Here is an 18,685-nt window from a genome sequence, read left to right as displayed (position 1 = left end):
GGTTCAAATGTCAGTGACTTCAGTGCAGGATTCACAGGCTTAAGAGACAGAAATTACTTTGGAAAACCCGTCTGCTGGTTGCTGAGGTTGTCATAGTGTGGTAGTGGGGATAAGCTCCCACTACCGATATATATATATACAGGCATCCGTTAGTCTCGTGAGTCCGTGGATTTGTGCCTTGGAAGGCTTCCAGGGCACAGGTTGTATGGAAGACCGGCAGTTGCCCATGCTGCAAGTCTCCCCTCTCCACGCCACCGATGTTGTCCAAGGGAAGGGCACTAGGACCCATACAGCTTGGCACCGGTGTCGTCCCAGAGCAATGTGTGGTTAAGTGCCTTGCTCAAGGACACAACACGCTGCCTCGGCTGGGGCTCGAACTCACGACCTTCAGATCGCTAGTCCAATGCCTTAACCACTTGTCCACGCGCCGACGCGTCCTGGCTCCCCCCCCCCAGCGCGCAATCCGGGTCGCTGAGGCAGGCGGAGCCTCCCAGACCCGACGACAAGGTTGTGAACCCCTTGGAGGGGAATCAGGTTTTAGCTCCTAGGTGTCAATGTTGTCCCAGAGCCTAACCTGGGCCCAACGCACCGATGCAGCGACAAGGAAGGCCGGACAGCGGCCGTGTCTCATTGGGAGCCTGAGGGCATTTGGATACTCCACCAAAGGCTCTCTCTCACAGATTCCTGCGGATGGAGAGCACGATTCTGACTGGCCGCAGCCTCACTGTCTGGTGTGGAGCAGATCACCGCCCGGGGTCGGGGGGAAAAAAATACCGCAGAAAGCTGCGGGCTTGGGCAGCTCCATCATGAGGCACTGGCCTCCCCAGCATCTTCAAGGAGAGATGCCTCAGTCTGTCATTGGGGACCCTCCACCTCCTCCCCATCACCCAGGACGTGCCCTCTTCTCGTTGGTACCATCGGGAGGGAGGTACAGGAGGCAGCAGCTACATTGCAATACGTAACAATTAAAGCTGTAAATTACAATAAGTCAGTGTATAAATAATTCAACAGGTAGAGCAAAAAGAGAGGGGAAAATAGTGAGGAGGTACTTAAGGGTTTGTTTTGATTGGCATCAATGGGACTGCAGTTTCAAGTTCCTCGGTGTACACATCACCAAACATCTCACACTACAGTCGACGTTTCGGGCCGTAACCTTGGCAAAGTCCTAGAACATAGAATAGTACAGCACAGTACAGGCCCTTCGGCCCACAATGTTGTGCCGACCCTCAAACCCTGCCTCCCATATAAGCCCCCACCTTAGATTCCTCCATATACCTGTCTAGTAGTCTCTTAAACTTCACTAGTGTATCTGCCTCCACCACTGACTCAGGCAGTGCATTCCACGCACCAACCACTCTCTGAGTAAAAAACCTTCCTCTAATATCCCCCTTGAACTTCCCTCCCCTTACCTTAAAGCCATGTCCTCTTATATTGAGCAGTGGTGCCCTGGGGAAGAGGCACTAGCTATCCACTCTATCTATTCCTTTTATTATCTTGTACACCTCTATCATGTCTCCTCTCATCCTCCTTCTCTCCAAAGAGTAAAGCCCTAGCTCCCTTAATCTCTGATCATAATCCGTACTCTCTAAACCAGGCAGCATCCTGGTAAATATCCTCTGTATCCTTTCCAATGCTTCCACATCCTTCCTATAGTGAGGCGACCACAACTGGACACAGTACTCCAAGTGTGGCCTAACCAGAGTTTTATAGAGCTGCATCATTACATCACGACTCTTAAACTCTATCCCTCGACTTATGAAAGCTAACACCCCATAAGCTTTCTTAACTACCCTATCCACCTGTGAGGCAACTTTCAGGGATCTGTGGACATGTACCCCCAGATCCGTCTGCTCCTCCACACTACCAAGTATCCTGCCATTTACTTTGTACTCTGCCTTGGAGTTTGTCCTTCCAAAGTGTACCACCTCACACTTCTCTGGGTTGAACTCCATCTGCCACTTTCCAGCCCACTTCTGCATCCTATCAATGTCTCTTTGCAATCTTTGACAATCCTCTACACTATCTACAACACCACCAACCTTTGTGTCGTTTGCAAACTTGCCAACCTACCCTTCTACCCCCACATCCAGGTCGTTAATAAAAATCACGAAAAGTAGAGGTCCCAGAACAGATCCTTGTGGGACACCACTAGTCACAATCCTCCAATCTGAATGTACTCCCTCCACCACCACCCTTTGCCTTCTGCAGGCAAGTCAATTCTGAATCCACCTGGCCAAACTTCCCTGGATCCCATGCCTTCTAACTTTCTGAATAAGCCTACCGTGTGGAACCTTGTCAAATGCCTTACTAAAATCCATATAGATCACATCCACTGCACTACCCTCATCTATATGCCTGGTCACCTCCTCAAAGAACTCTATCAGGCTTGTTAGACACGATCTGCCCTTCGTGAAGCCATGCTGACTGTCCCTGATCAGACCTTGATTCTCTAAATGCCCAGAGATCCTATCTCTAAGAACCTTTTCCAACAGCTTTCCCACCACAGGCGTAAGGCTCACTGGTCTATAATTACCCGAACTATCCCTACTACCTTTTGTGAACAAGGGGACAACATTCACCTCCCTCCAATCCTCCGGTACCATTCCCATGGACAATGAGGACATAAAGATCCTAGCCAGAGGCTCAGATCCGACTGAAGGGTTTTGGCCCAAAATGTGGCCTGTTTACTCCTTTCCCATAGAGGCTGCCTGGCCTGCTGAGTTCCCCCAGCGCTTTGTGAATGAGACGTTTATACCGTGGCCAAGTGGTTAAGGCATTGGACTAGCGATCTGAAGGTCGCTAGTTCGAGCCCCTGTCGAGGTAGCGTGTTGTTTCCTTGAGCAAGGCCCTTAACCACTTATTGCGACGACACTGGGTCCTAATGCCCTTCCCTTGGACAATATCGGTGTCGTGGAGAGGGGAGACTTGCAGCATGGGCAACTGCCGGTCTTCCATACAACCTTGCCCAGGCCTGCGCCCTGGAGAGTGAAGACTTTCCAGGTGCAGATTCATGGTCTCGCAAGACTAACGGATGCCTATATCGTTACGTGTGTATACAGAGTCGGGAAGGTCCCGAAAATTTGTTTTTATTAAATCAGCCCCAGACCTAATTTTCTGTTGGTTGTCGTTTAATTTCAGGCTCTGTTTTTTTTTCCCTCATTATTATTTATGCAATTTCTCAACCCTGCCTTCCGTCGGGGAGTAGAATGCTTCTGATGGATTTGCAATTTAAAACTCAAGTACTTTAATTAACACGGGCCACCTGAAATAAACGCGCGGATCACTCGGAACAACGGGGTGCGAGTTTCTCTGGATTGAAGCCCCGTTCTTTCCTGTCGCCGAGTCTGACAGCATCCAATTTCGATCCCCTCTCCTCTCTCGAAAGTTCATTAACTCTTGGCCGGCGTTCGAAGCAGCTCCTGGCCCGCCCCAGTCCTCCAGGAGAGTGATTGGCAAAATAAAAAGGAATTTTAATTGAGTTCCGTGTCGGGGCGTATTCGTTTTAGCTTCTTTCAACTCGAAATTAAACATTTCCCACCGCTGATGCGTTAATCACGGCCAATTAAGCCGGGATAGTATCATGCGGTTATAGGAATCCATTAATTAGCAATAAATTTGGTTCATAGAAACATCCACACATGAGACACCGTGTCTGAGGCAGCTGAATAAGAGATTGTGGATAAACGACATGCCGGAATCCTGCGTCTGCTGTCTAATTGTGAAGTCGTTTTACGTGTCGAGCACAGCGGGGCAGTCAGCCCAGTCCATCGCAGTTAAAACTTTCCCCACCATCGATCACATTCCCCACGGAGAGCTGTCGCAGAAAAACAGCGTCCGCCAACAAGGCCCCCCCACCCAGGACACGCTCTCTTCTCGCTGCTGGCATCGGGAAGAAGGTACAGGAGCCTCAGGACCCACACCACCAGGTTCAAGGGACAGTTATTACCCCTCAACCATCAGGAAGGAGGTACAGGAGCCTCAGGACCCACACCACCAGGTTCAGGAACAGTTATTACCCTTCAATCATCAGGAAGGAGGTAAAGGAGCCTCAGGACCCACACCACCAGGTTCAGGAACAGTTATTACCCCCTCAACCATCAGGAAGGAGGTACAGGAGCCTCAGGACCCACACCGCCAGGTTCAGGAACAGTTATTACCCCTCGACCATCAGGAAGGAGGTACAGGAGCCTCAGGACCCACACCACCAGGTTCAGGAACAGTTATTACCCCTCAACCATCAGGAAGGAGATACAGGAGCCTCAGGACCCACACCACCAGGTTCAGGAACAGTTATTACCCCTCAACCATCAGGAAGGAGATACAGGAGCCTCAGGACCCACAGCACCAGGTTCAGGAACAGTTATTACCCCCTCAACCATCAGGAAGGAGGTACAGGAGCCTCAGGACCCACGCCATCAGGTTTAGGAAGAGTTATCACCCCTCAACCATCAGGAAGGAGGTACAGGAGCCTCAGGACTCACACCACCAGGTTCAGGAACAGCTATTACCCCTCAACCATCAGGAAGGAGGTACAGGAGCCTCCGAACTCAAACCACCAGGTTCAGGAACAGTTATTACCCCCTCAACCATCAGGAAGGAGATACAGGAGCCTCAGGACCCACACCACCGGGTTCAGGGACAGTTATCACCTCTCAACCATCAGGAAGGAGGTACAGGAGCCTGAGGATCCACGCCATCAGGTTCAGGAAGAGTTATTACCCCTCAACCATCATGAAGGAGGTATAGGAGCCTCAGGACCCACACCACCAGGTTCAGGAACAGTTATTACCCCTCAACCATCAGGAAGGAGGTACAGGAGCCTGAGGATCCACGCCATCAGGTTCAGGAAGAGTTATCACCCCTCAACCATCAGGAAGGAGGTACAGGAGCCTCAGGACTTACACCACCAGGTTCAGGAAGAGCTATTACCCCTCAACCATCAGGAAGGAGGTACAGGAGCCTCAGAACCCAAACCACCAGGTTCAGGAACAGTTATCACCCCTCAACCATCAGGAAGGAGGTACAGGAGCCTCAGGACCCACACCACCAGGTTCAGGAACAGCTATTACCCCTCAACCATCAGGAAGGAGGTACAGGAGCCTCAGGACCCACACCACCAGGTTCAGGAACAGTTATTACCCCTCAACCATCAGGAAGGAGGTACAGGAGCCTCAGGACCCACACCACCAGGTTCAGGAAAAGTTATTACCCCTCAACCATCAGGAAGGAGGTACAGGAGCCTCAGGACCCACACCACCAGGTTCAGGAACAGTTATTACCCCCTCAACCATCAGGAAGGAGGTACAGGAGCCTCAGGACCCACACCATCACGTTCAGGAAGAGTTATCACCCCTCAACCATCAGGAAGGAGGTACAGGAGCCTCAGGACTCACACCACCAGGTTCAGGAACAGGTATTACCCCTCAACCATCAGGAAGGAGGTACAGGAGCCTCAGAACCCAAACCACCAGGTTCAGGAACAGTTATCACCCCTCAACCATCAGGAAGGAGGTACAGGAGCCTCAGGACTCGCACCACCAGGTTCAGGAACAGTTATTACCCCTCAACCATCAGGAAGGAGGTACAGGAGCCTCAGGACCCACACCACCAGGTTCAGGAACAGTTATTACCCCCCGACCATCAGGAAGGAGGTACAGGAGCCTCAGGACCCACACCACCAGGTTCAGGAACAGTTATTACCCCTCAACCATCAGGAAGGAGGTACAGGAGCCTCAGGACCCACACCACCAGGTTCAGGGACAGTTATCACCTCTCAACCATCAGGCTCCTGAACCATATGGGATAACTTCACTCACCCCAACTCTGAACTCTTGCCACGACCTGCGGGCTCACTTTCAGAGACTCTTCATTTCGCGTTCTCCATATTCATCACAGGCAGTGGGGATAACTTCACTCAACTTCATTTGCTCCTATTATTGAACTCATGCCATGATCTATGGACCCTCTTTCATGTTCTCAATATGCATTGCTTATTTGTTATTATTATTATTTATTTGTCCTTTGTCCATCCAATTGGGTGCGGTCTTTCATTGATTCTCAGAATCAGAATCAGGTTTGTTATCACTGGCATGTGACGTGAAATTTGTTAACTTAGCAGGAGTTCAATGCAATACTTAATCTAGCAGAGAGAAAAGTGATAAATTAAATAAAAATAATAATCACATACAAAGTAAATCGATTACAGTATACGTATATTGAATAGATTTTTTAAAATGTGCAAAACAGAAATACTGTATATTTTTTTAAAAAGTGAGGTAATGTCCAAAGATTTATTTAGATTATGAGGACACACAGTCCTCTTTTATTGTCATTTAGTAATGCATGCATTAAGAAATGATACGATATTTCCTCCAGTGTGATATCACAAAACACAGGACAGACCAAGACTGAAAAAACTGACAAAACCACATAATTATAACATATAGTTACAAACAGTGTAACTATACCATAACTTGATGAAGAAGTCCGTGAGCACAGTAAAAGTTCAAAGTTTCTCAAATGTCCCACATCTCACGCAGACGGAAGAAGGATGAAAAACTCCCCATGCCATGCCCGACCACGGTCCGACTCGGAGTCATGCGAAAACTTCGAGCTCTGATCAGCTCTCCGACACCGAGTACCGAGCGCCATCTCTGTCCGAGCGATTCGACCTCAACCTCGGTCGCCAACAGCAAGCAAAGCCAGCCTTCCCTTCGAAAGATTCCCGACCGCGCAGGAACGACAGCAGCGAATGAGCGTTTCAGAAATTTTTCCAGAAGTTCCTCTGTGCTTTCACGTCCGTCTCCATCAAATCAGAATTGTCCATGGCCCCTATTTAACGGATACGATATAATTTTTCACCAGAGGGCTGCTCTCTCTTCTCCCACCGATTCAATGTCCAATTAGGACATCCTATTGAGTTTCTTGGATTTACTGCGAATGGCCACAAGAAAATGAATCTCAGGGTTGTACATGGTGACAGATATAAACTTACTTGGAACTTCTTGAACTTTGGATATTGTGCAGCGTTCGACTCTAATTCTGCTTCCTACATAGTCCTAGTTTTCTCCCCTCATGCCTTAAACCCCCACCTTCAGTCCGCTCCCCACCCCCCCACCCAGCCCTGGCAGACAGACTGTGCTCATACACCCTACAGTGCCCCTTGTGGCTTAAAGACCTCTGGCTGGGCCCTGCGTGTGTGAGGAAGGTGCAGGGAGGAATCCTTTTACCTGTGCGTTCCATGATGGGGGACAAGGGGAAGACTGGAGACGGCGGAGGAAAGCAGGGGGTGAGGGTAAAGCCCAGGCAAGGAGCATTGGCTTCCAAAACACCAGAACCACAACAGGTTAAACACAAAGTCTGTTGAACCACTGGGGTTTTGAGATATTTGCTCACAAGAACAATGAAACATAGAAAACCTACAGCGCACCACAGGCCCTTCGGCCCACAAAGCTGTGCCGAACATGTCCCTGCCTTAGAAATTACCTAGGGTTACCCATAGCCCTCTATTTTTCTAAGCTCCACGTAGCCATCCAGGAGTCTCTTAAAAGACCCTATCGTTTCCACCCCCACCACCGTTGCCAGCAGCCCATTCCACGCACTCACCACTCTCTGCGTAAAAAAACTTACCCCTGACATCCCCTCTGTACCTACCTCTAGGCACCTTAAAACCGTACCTTCCCATGCTAGTCATTTCAGCCCTGGGGAAAAGCCTCTGACTGTCCACACGATCAATGCTTCTCATTATCTTGTACACCTCAATCAGGTCACCTCTCATCCTCCATCGCTCCAAGGAGAAAAGGCTGAGTTCACTCAACCTATTCTCATAAGGCATGCTCCCCAATCCAGGCAACATCCTTGTAAATCTCCTCTGCACTCTCTCTATAGTTTCCACATCCTTCCTGTAGTGAGGTGACCAGAACTGAGCACAGTACTCCAAGTGGGGTCAGACCAGGGTCCTATGTAGCTGTAACATTACCTCTCAGCTCTTAAACTCAATACCACGGTTGATGAAGGCCAATGCACCATACGCCTTCTTAACCACAGAGTCAACCTGCACAGCAGCTTTGAGTGTCCTATGGACTCAGACCCCAAGATCCCTCTGATCCTCCACATGGCCAAGAGTCTTACCATTAATACTATATTCTGCCATCATATTTGACCTACCAAAATGAACCACCTCACACTTATCTGGGTTGAACTCCATCTGCCAATTCTCAGCCCAGTTTTGCATCCTATCAATGTCCTGCTGTAACCTCTGACAACCCTCCACACTATCCACAACACCCCCAACCTTTGTGTCATCAGCAAATTTACTAACCCATCCCTCCACTTCCCCATCCAGGTCACTTATAAAAATCACAAAGAGTAGGGGTCCCACAACAGATCCCTGGGGCACACGACTGGTCACCGACCTCCATGGAGAATATGACCCGTCTGCAGCCACTCTTTGCCTTCTGCGGGCAAGGCAGTTCTGGATCCACAAAGCAAGGTCCCCTTGGGACTTTGGACTTGGGGAAGGGGAAGACGAGGGAGCACACAACAGCCATCATCGAACGGATCGGAATTGGAGAGGGTGAGCAGTTTCAAGTTCCTGGGTGTCAACATCTCTGAGGACCTAACCTCGACCTAACGTACCGATGCAGCTACAAAGGAGGCCGGACAGCGGCCATGTCTCATTAGGAGTCTGAGGGCATTTGGATACGCCACCAAAGGCTCTCACAAATTCATCATCTTGGGCCCCCACCGCCCTCTTCTCATTGCTACCATCAGAGAGAAGGTAGAGGAGTCTGAAGACACACACTCAGCAATTCAGGGCCAGCCCCTTCCCCTCCGCCATCTGATTTCTGAACGGGCACTGAAACCGCACTACGTTTTGCACTGAAGGAAGGGAAAGGGACGTCACATCCGGAGTTTCTCCGGTTAGCGGGCGACTTCCCTCCGCGGCCTCTCTGACGTCGTGGGGAACCGCGCGCGAGGCAAGTTACAGCAGCGGTTTGCTATTGCCTTCCAAAGAGATCACCGGCTCGTAACCCAGCACGGATGGAAAGCACGCAGGGGAGCCGGCTGGATTCGAACCCGGGACCTTGCGTCCCGAAGTCCGGCGCTGATGCTACTATGCCACGGGCCGGGTCACCTTTTTTACACTAGTTATTTAATGAATTAATTACTATTTTTATGTATGTTTCTGATTGTAATTTACAGTTTTTAGAATTATTACTTACTGCACTGCACTGCTGCCGCGAAACAACAGATTCCCCACCAACACACATCAAAGTTGCTGGTGAACGCAGCAGGCCAGGCAGCATCTATAGGAAGAGGCGCAGTCGACGTTTCAGGCCGAGACCCTTCGTCAGGACTAACTGAAGGAAGAGTGAGTAAGGGATTTGAAAGTTGGAGGGGGAGGGGGAGATCCAAAATGATAGGAGAAGACAGGAGGGGGAGGGATGGAGCCGAGAGCTGGACAGGTGATAGGCAAAAGGGATATGAGAGGATCATGGGGCAGGAGGTCCGGGAAGAAAGACAAGGGGGGGGACCCAGAGGATGGGCAAGAGGTATATTCAGAGGGACAGAGGGAAGAAAAAGGAGAGTGAGAGAAAGAATGTGTGCATAAAAATAAGTAACAGATGGGGTACGAGGGGGAGGTGGGGCCTTAGCGGAAGTTAGAGAAGTCAATGTTCATGCCATCAGGTTGGAGGCTACCCAGACGGAATATAAGGTGTTGTTCCTCCAACCTGAGTGTGGCTTCATCTTTACAGTAGAGGAGGCCGTGGATAGACATGTCAGAATGGGAATGGGATGTGGAATTAAAATGTGTGGCCACTGGGAGATCCTGCTTTCTCTGGCGGACAGAGCGTAGATGTTCAGCAAAGCGGTCTCCCAGTCTGCGTCGGGTCTCACCAATATAGAAAAGGCCACATCGGGAGCACCGGACGCAGTATATCACCCCAGTCGACTCACAGGTGAAGTGATGCCTCACCTGGAAGGACTGTTTGGGGCCCTGAATGGTGGTAAGGGAGGAAGTGTAAGGGCATGTGTAGCACTTGTTCCGCTTACACGGATAAGTGCCAGGAGGCAGATTCCCCACCACGTGGCGGTGAGTTTAAACCTGACTCTGAAGAGCAGGGAAGAATATTACAAGAAAGGTCAGACTGGAAGCTCCAGAGACCAAGTCACTGGGGGGGAGGGGGGGATACGTTTAAAGTGGAGGTTGACAACTTCTTGGTCAGCCAGGGCGCCAGACGTTACGGGGAGAATGGGGTTGAGAGGGGTCATGAGTGGGCCATGATGAAATGGCAGAGCAGACTGGACGGGCCGAGTGGCCTTATTCTGTGCCCGTGCCTTGTGGTCTCGTCAGATAAGTCTGGAGGGGAGGAGAAGATGGGGGCGCGACGCAGCGCGTGCGGTCGCTCCGAAACGATATCGTATTTGTTAAGTAGGATGCCGTGCACAATCACTGTGCGATCGAGAATCTCCGGAGGGGAAGGCCCCAAAATCCCCGGCTTTGCCTGTTGCCGGGGCCGTGGGCGGGGTCGAAGCGCTCGGCAGAGATGGCGCTCGGTGCTCGGTGTCGGAGGGCTGGTCGGAGGCTCGAAGTTTTCGGACGGACTCAGAGTCGGACTGTGGTCGGGTGCTTCCAGGATGCTGCATCGGCAAGTTTGCGGCGCTGGAAGCTCATGGCAGGGAGAGTTTCTCCCTTCAACCGTCTGCGTGAGATGTTGGGACTTTCGAGAGACTTTGAGACTTTTTTTTTTACTGTGCCCATGATCTGCTCTTCATCAAATTATGGTATTGCTTTCAACTGTTGTAACTATATGTTATAATTATTTGGTTTTTGTCAGTTTTTCAGTCTTGGTCTGTCCTGTGTTTCTGTGATATCACACTGGAGGAATATTGTATCATTTCTTAATGCATGCATTGCAAAATGACAATAAAAGAGGACTGCGTGTCCTCATAATCTAATCTAATCTAAGTGGCTATCAGCTGGAGTGGGGTAAGCAGGAGGAAGTGCTGGGTATTGTGCCATTTGGAAGATATAATTAGATTTCTGCCCACTGACCAGAGGCAATGTGCAGTGGGGGTGCAAGGGAGGGTGTCTCAGGAAAGCCGCCAGCGTTGACGCTGGCCTTGTTGAGCGGGGTGTGCGGGGGCGCAGGGGCAGCACCTCTGGTGAAGGGTCTCGTTCTGCCAGAAGCAGCCCACTTGCCTCTGGCCCCGCTTGGGTGCTCACCTCTCACCCGGGGCTCCGAGTCGCTCTTCTCGCGCGGTACCCCGGTACGCCGCGGGCCAAACCAGGCGAGGGCAGCCGGCGGGCCTCGCACCCTGCCACGCTCCGGGGGGGGGGGGAGAGCAAGGGGATTGACGAGGCGCGGGTCTGCCACCACCCGGGGAAGACCCCCGCCCCCCCGCCAGCCTGCGACGCTTGCTCGTGCCGGACCGTGGACCCGGATTTCTGAGGTCAGGAGAGTGGAACAGCCCCCAGTGCCACGGCTGTTCCGCTCTCAAAAAAAGAACTCTCCCGCCCGGGCCTCCTGTCACAGTTGGATACGGCGCCATCGTTGAGGGAGGCAAGGGTCAGAGAGCCGGACTTTCACACAGCAGAAACCACTTTCTCGCTCTGTTCTTCGTCTCCTTCTCCTTCTAGTTTAGCGGTGAGGGCGGTTCTTACTAATGCAGGGATAAAACGCGATAACAGGGCCTTCCAGCGAAAACACGGTAACAGGGCCTTCCAGCCCAGCAGGCCCCCACCCCCCACCCATTTCACCCGTGTGACCAACTAACCGACTGACCCAAAGCCAGCACTGGCGGCCGAGCCTCTGGGGGACAGGCAGCGTCCATGGAAAAGGGCACACGGTCGACGTTTCGGGACCAGACCCTTCGGCTGGACTGGAGTGGGGGTGGGTGGGAGAGAGGAAAACACCAGGAGAAACTGGGGTGGGCAGGGGGATGAAGTAAAGAGCTGGGAAGTTGGTTGGTGAAAGATACAGGGCTGGGACAGAAGGCCATGGAAAGGGAGCACCGGTGGGGGGCGGGAGGCGATAGGCAGGCAAGGAGATAAGATGAGAGAGGGGAAAGGCGATGGGGAATGGGGAGGGCAGGGGGAACATTGCCAGAAGTTTGAGAAACTCCCAGACCCCACTCGGAGTCCTGTGCTCAGTTCTGGTCGCCTCACTACAGGAAGGATGTGGAAACCATAGAAAGGGTTCAGAGGAGATTTACAAGGATGTTGCCTGGATTGGGGAGCGTGCCTTATGAGAATAGGTTGAGTGAACTCGGCCTTTTCTCCTTGGAGCGACAGAGGATGAGAGGTGCCCTGAGATAATGAGAGGCATTGATCGTGTGGATAGTCAGAGGCTTTTCCCCAGGGCTGAAATGGCTAGCACGAGAGGGCACAGTTTTAAGTAAGTACAGAGGGGATGTCAGGGGTAAGTTTTTTACACAGAGAGTGGTGAGTGTGTGGAATGGGCTGCCGGCGACGGTGGTGGAGGCGGAAACGATAGGGTCTTTTAAGAGACTCTTGGATAGGTACATGGAGCTTCGAAAAATAGAGAGCTATGAGTAAAGCTGAGGTAGTTCTAAGGTAGGGACATGTTCGGCACAGGTTTGTGGGCCGAAGGGCCTGTATTGTGCTGTAGGGTTTCTATGTTTTGTGTTCTAATTCGGTGTTCATGTTCAGACGGAATATAAGGTGTTGTTCCTCCAACCTGAGTGTGGCCTCATCGCGGCAGGAGAGGAGGCCGTGGATGGACGTATCGGAATGGGAATGGGAAGTGGAATTAAGATGTCACGATGGGGTGTGAGGAGCAACACCTTATATTCCGTCTGGGTAGCCTCCAACCTGATGGCGTGAACGTCCATTTCTTAAACTCCGGGTAATGCCCCCCGCTTCACCATTTCCCATCCCCTCTTCCCTCTCTCGCCTTATCTCCTTCCCCCTTTTCTTTCTTCCATGGCCTTCTGTCCTCTCCCCCCTTCTCCAGCCCCGTGCATCTTTCACCAATCAACTCCCAGCTCTTTACTTCAACCCCCTCGCCCGGTTTCACCTACCACCTTGTGTTTCCCTCCCCTTCGCCCCACTTTTAAACTCTACTCCTCATCTTTTTTCTCCCTCCAGTCCCGCCGAAGGGTTTCGGCCCCGAACGTCCCCTGCACTCTGTTCCACGGACTCTGCCTGGCCTGCCGAGTTCCTCCTGCGTCCTGCCTGTGCTGCTTGCGACTTCCAGCGTCCGCGTTGGGGAACACGCATAAAAGTTGCTGGTGAACGCAGCAGGCCAGGCAGCATCTCTAGGAAGAGGTACAGTCGACGTTTCGGGGCCAAGACCCTTCGTCAGGACCAACCAAAAGAAGACAGAGTAAGAGATTTGAAAGTGGGACAGGGAGGTGGAGATCTGAAATGATGGATAACTTCGCTCTCCTCAACATGTAAACCGATTCCACAACCTATGGATTCACTTTCAAGGAATCTACAACTCAAGTTTTCAGTCTTTCTTTAAAATCATTTACCCAATTTGTCTTCTTTTGCGTGTTGGTTTTTGTTTGGCCTCTGTTTACGTACAGTTTTTCAGAAATGTTCTGGCGTTTCTTCGCATTCCTGTAAGCGACTTCATGAAAATAAATCTTCAGGTGTATAATAGATTGACTCAGACTTTGCCTGAGGGAAGAGATGATCTCGTTATCCACACGAAGAAACTGCGGCAGAGAACATAGAGAGACACACACACACACACACACACACACACACACACTCACATGAAGTGCTGGAGGAACTCAGCAGGTTAGGCAATTGTACTGAGGGGGAATAAACTGTCGACATTTTGACATTTTTTCAGGACTGGAAAGGAGGGGGGAAGAGGTCAGAATAAAAAAATGTGGGGTGCGGGGAGAGAGGAATAGGAGGACAAGGTAGAAGGTGATTGGTAAAGGGCTGGAGAGGAAGGAATCTGATCGGAGAGGAGAGTGGACCGTGGGAGAAAGGGAAGGAGGAGTGACACCAGGGGGAGGTGATGGGTGGGAAAGGTAAAGGGCTGGAGAGGAAGGAATCTGATCGGAGAGGAGAGTGGACCGTGGGAGAAAGGGAAGGAGGAGGGACACCAGGGGGAGGTGATGGGTGGGAAAGGTAAAGGGCTGGAGAGGAAGGAATCTGATCGGAGAGGAGAGTGGACCGTGGGAGAAAGGGAAGGAGGAGTGACACCAGGGGGAGGTGATGGGTGGGAAAGGTAAAGGGCTGGAGAGGAAGGAATCTGATCTGAGAGGAGAGTGGACCGTGGGAGAAAGGGAAGGAGGAGGGACACCAGGGGGAGGTGATGGGTGGGAAAGGTAAAGGGCTGGAGAGGAAGGAATCTGATCGGAGAGGAGAGTGGACCGTGGGAGAAAGGGAAGGATGAGGGACACCAGGGGGAGGTGATGGGTGGGAAAGGTAAAGGGCTGGAGAGGAAGGAATCTGATCGGAGAGGAGAGTGGACCGTGTGAGAAAGGGAAGGAGGAGGGACACCAGGGGGAGGTGATGAGTGGGAAAGGTAAAGGGTTGGAGAGGAAGGAATCTGATCGGAGAGGAGAGTGGACCGTGGGAGAAAGGGAAGGAGGAGGGACACCAGGGGGAGGTGATGGGTGGGAAAGGTAAAGGGCTGGAGAGGAAGGAATCTGATGGGAGAGGAGAGTGGACCGTGGGAGAAAGGGAAGGAGGAGGGACACCAGGGGGGAGGTGATGGGCAGGTGAGGAGAAGGGGTAAGAGGTCAGAGTGAGGAATAGACTAAGAGGGGAGGGGGATGTCAGAAAAATACTGGAAGATCATGCTGTCAGGTTGGAGGCTACCCAGACGGAATATCAGGTTTTGCTCCTCCAACCAGCATGGCAGAAGAGGAGGCCGCGGACTGACATAGCAGAACGGGAATGGGAGTCGGAAATAAAATGTTTGGCCACTGGGAAGTTCCACTTCTTGGCGGACGGAGTTGGGGGTGGGCACTCGACAAAACAGATCCCCCCCCCAATTTACGCCAGGCCTCACCAACGTAGGGGAGGCCGCATCGGGAGCACCGGACACAACAGACAGGTTTGATCAGCTGGGAGGACTGGCTGGGGAGCCCCTGAATGGAGGTGAGGGCAGCTGTAGCACTTTGGCCCGCTCTCGGGGATAGGTACCGGGAGGGAGACTGGAGGGGAGGGACGAAGGGAGCGACCCCTGCGGACGGCGGAGAGGTGAGTGGGGGCGGGGGTGCGGGTTTGAGGGTAAGTAAAGGCACGTTTAGTGGCTGGATCCCTTTGAGAGGTTATACAATATAGGACAGTGCTCGGAGAGGCTGTGTCGGAGGGGCTGGTCGGAGGCTCGAAGTTTTCTGACGGACTCAGAGTTGGCTGCGGTCAGGTGCTTCCAATGGTGCTGCATCGGCAAGTTTGTGGCGCTTGGAGGTTCATGGCAGGGAGAGTTTCTCCCTTCTACCGTCTGCGTGAGATGATGAGGCTATCGGGACTTTGAGACTTCTTTTTTACTGTGCCCATGGTCTGTTCTTTATCAAATTACAGTATTGCTTTGCACTTTTGTGACTATATGTTATAATTAAGTGGTTTTGTAAGTTTTAGTCTTGGTTTGTCCTGTGTTTTCTTGTGATATCATTCTGGAGGAACGTTAACGCATGCATTTCTAAATGACAATAAACGAGGACTGAGTGTCCTCATAATCTAACGTCGTGAAATTTTGCTGTTTCTCGGTAGCAGTGCACTGCAATTAAAAAGAAAACAACATATAAATTACAATAAATTACTATATGTATAAAATAACTATTGCAAAAAGGGAGGAGAAAGTACTGAGGTAGTGTTCATGGGTTCAATGTCCAGTCAGAAATCTGATGGCGGAGGGGAAGAAGCTGTTCCTGAATCGCTGAGTGTGTGTGTCTTCAGGTTCCTGTACCTCCTCCCTGATGGTAGCAGCGATAACAGGGTATGTCCTGGGTGCTGGGGGTCCTTAAGAATGGACGCCTCCTTTTTCTGAGACGCCGCTCCCTGAAGGTGTCCTGGACGCTGGGGAGGTGTCCTGGTGCCCGAGGTGGAGCTGGATAATTTTACAACTACTCTGCAGCTTATTTCGATCCTGTGCAGTAGACCCCCCCCCCACCCCACCACCTCCCCCGTCCCAATACCAGACGGTGAGGCAGCCCATCAGAACGCTCTCCACGGTACAAACTGTAGAAACACGTGGGCGTCTTCATTGACACCCTAAACCTCCTAATGAAACGTAGCCGCTGCCATGCCTTTGTCGAAGAGCAGCCAATTGCGGACTACGTCACTGAAGGTGCTGCCCCTCTCCATTAGTAGGGTCTGACAGACGTAGATTGGGAGAGGCCGCCTCGCCGACCGCCAACACTCCGTCCGTTAGGAATAAAGAGCGGTCTCCCAGTGCTCACAAGACGCTGGAGGAACTCAGCAGGTCGGGCAGCATCCTTGGAAACGATCGGTCAACGTTTCGGGCCGGAACCCTTCATCAGGACTGAAGAGGGAAGGGGCAGAGGCCCTATAAAGAAGGTGGGGGGAGGGTGGGAAGGAGAAGGCTGGTAGGTTCCAGGTGAAAAACCAGTAAGGGGAAAGATAAAGGGGTGAGGGAGGTGATGGGCAGGAAAGGTGAAGAAGGAATAGGGGAAAACACAATGGGTAGTAGAAGGAGGCGGAACCATGAGGGAGGTGATAGGCAGCTGGGGGAGGGGGCAGAGTGAAATAGGGATAGGGGAAGGGAGGGGGAGGGAATTACCGGAAGTTGGAGAATTCTATCTTCATACCAAGGGGCTGGAGACTACCTAGACGGTATATGAGGTGTTGCTCCTCCAACCTGAGTTTAGCCTCATCATGGCAGTAGAGGAGGCCATGTATGGACATATCCGAATGGGAGCGGGAAGCAGAGTTGAAGTGGGTGGCTACCGGGAGATCCCGTCTGTTGTGGCGGACGGAGCGGAGGTGCTCGACGAAGCGGTCCCCTAATCTGCATCGGGTCTCCCCGATGTAGAGGAGGCCACACCGGGAGCACCGGATGCCCAGTGGCCACCCATTTCAATCCCACTTCCCAGTCCCATTCCACAGCCTCCTTCACTGTCGTGATGAGGCCACACTCGGGTTGGAGGAGCAACACCTTATATTCTGTCTGGGTAGCCTCCAACCTGATGGCATGAACGTTGACTTCTCTAACTTCCGCTAATGCCCCACCTCCCCCACACGTCCTTCACCATTTCCCATCTGCTTTTCCCTCTCTCACCTCATCTCCTTGCCTGCCCATCACCTCCCTCTGGTGCTCCTCCCTCCCTTTTCATTCTTCCATGGCCTTCCGCCCTCTCCAGCCCTGTATCTGTTTCACCAATCAACTTCCCAGCTCTTTACCTGCACCCTCTCCCCCTCTCCCGGGCTCACATGTCACCTACCACCTTGTATTTCTTCCTCCCTTCCTCCCCCCGACCCACCTTCTAACTCTGACCCCTCATTTTTTTCTTCTCCAGCCCCGATGATGGGTCTTGGTCCGAAACGTTAACTATATCAGTCGGTCGGACAGTGGGTGCCATCCCCAATCCCGGGTTGGCGGCTAAGCACCTCCATCTTCTTCGAGCTTGCGACAGCGCCGACTGCAGCCTCTCCTCCAGTTTGTTCTCGCCGGCCGCCTTGGCACTGCCCGTCGCCGGACTCGAGCCCGAGGCCGTGTCGGCCTCCAGCCGCGGCCGCTCCTTCTAGCTCGGCCCTTCCTCAGGCGGAGGCCTTGGGCAGGTCCAGGCTCACGGTGCAGCAGCGCCCAAGTTCATAGTGTCTATACTAACCAGGTGCACAGTGTACGATTCGTAGATACGTGGTGAGGCTTTAATCTCTTCCGCGGAAGATGGCCGCTGGCTCACAAGGAGCTCATTTGCCTTTTGTCAGGTCTTGTTTGTTTTTCAGTCCTGCTGGGTGTCCTCACACCCTCCTCACCAGACTAAGTCCAGTGGGGGAGTTGGCCCAAGTCGCCGACCACTTGACCACGGCCCCTGGCCGAGCACCCGCCCCCCACCGAATCTCTCCGAGCATCCGGCCACCAAACCGGAAGCAAACTGGTTAACTATATACCCTTTACCATAGATGATGCCAGGCCTGCTGAGTTCCTCCAGCGTTTTGTGTGTGTGTGTGTGTGTGTGTGTGTGTGTGTGTGTGTGTGTGTGTGTGTGTGTGTGTGTGTGTGTGAGAGAGCTGGCTGCTATCCGTTCACAGCTTTCTATCGAGCCTCTATCGGGGGTGGAGGGGGGCGGTCATTAATTGTCACAATCTCTCCGCTAAACCGGCAGCACAGAGGGATGTCGTACATCCAAGTCCGCTGCCGGCTGAAGACACGCAGTCCTCTTTTATCGTCATTTAGTAACGCATGCATTAAGAAATGATACATTATTTCCTCCGGTGTGATATCACAAAACACAGGACAGACCAAGACTGAAAAAACTAACAAAACCACACAATTATAACATATAGTTACAAACAGTGCAACAATACCATAACTTGATGAAGAAGTCCGTGAGCACAGAAAAAAGTTCAAAGTCTCTCAAATGTCCCACATCTCACACAGACGGGAGAAGGAAGCAAAACTCTCCCTGCCATGCCGACCACAGTCCGACTCTGAGTCATCCGAAAACTTCGAGCTCTGATCAGCTCTCTGACACCGAGTACTGAGCGTCATCACTATCCGAACGA

General features: G+C 52.0%; 1 pseudogene; it reads left to right on the top strand.

Moving 5' to 3' along the window:
• Window positions 1-3,688: 3,688 nt before the first annotated feature.
• On the top strand, window positions 3,689-17,704 carry LOC134340713 (uncharacterized; annotated as a pseudogene).
• The last annotated feature ends 981 nt before the right edge of the window (window positions 17,705-18,685 follow it).

The sequence above is a fragment of the Mobula hypostoma genome, chromosome X2 (assembly GCF_963921235.1).
Source record: "Mobula hypostoma chromosome X2, sMobHyp1.1, whole genome shotgun sequence".
Classification (NCBI taxonomy): Eukaryota; Metazoa; Chordata; class Chondrichthyes; order Myliobatiformes; family Myliobatidae; genus Mobula; species Mobula hypostoma.
The sequence above is the reverse complement of the archived record's forward strand: the minus strand, read 5'-3'. Positions and strand labels throughout refer to the sequence as shown.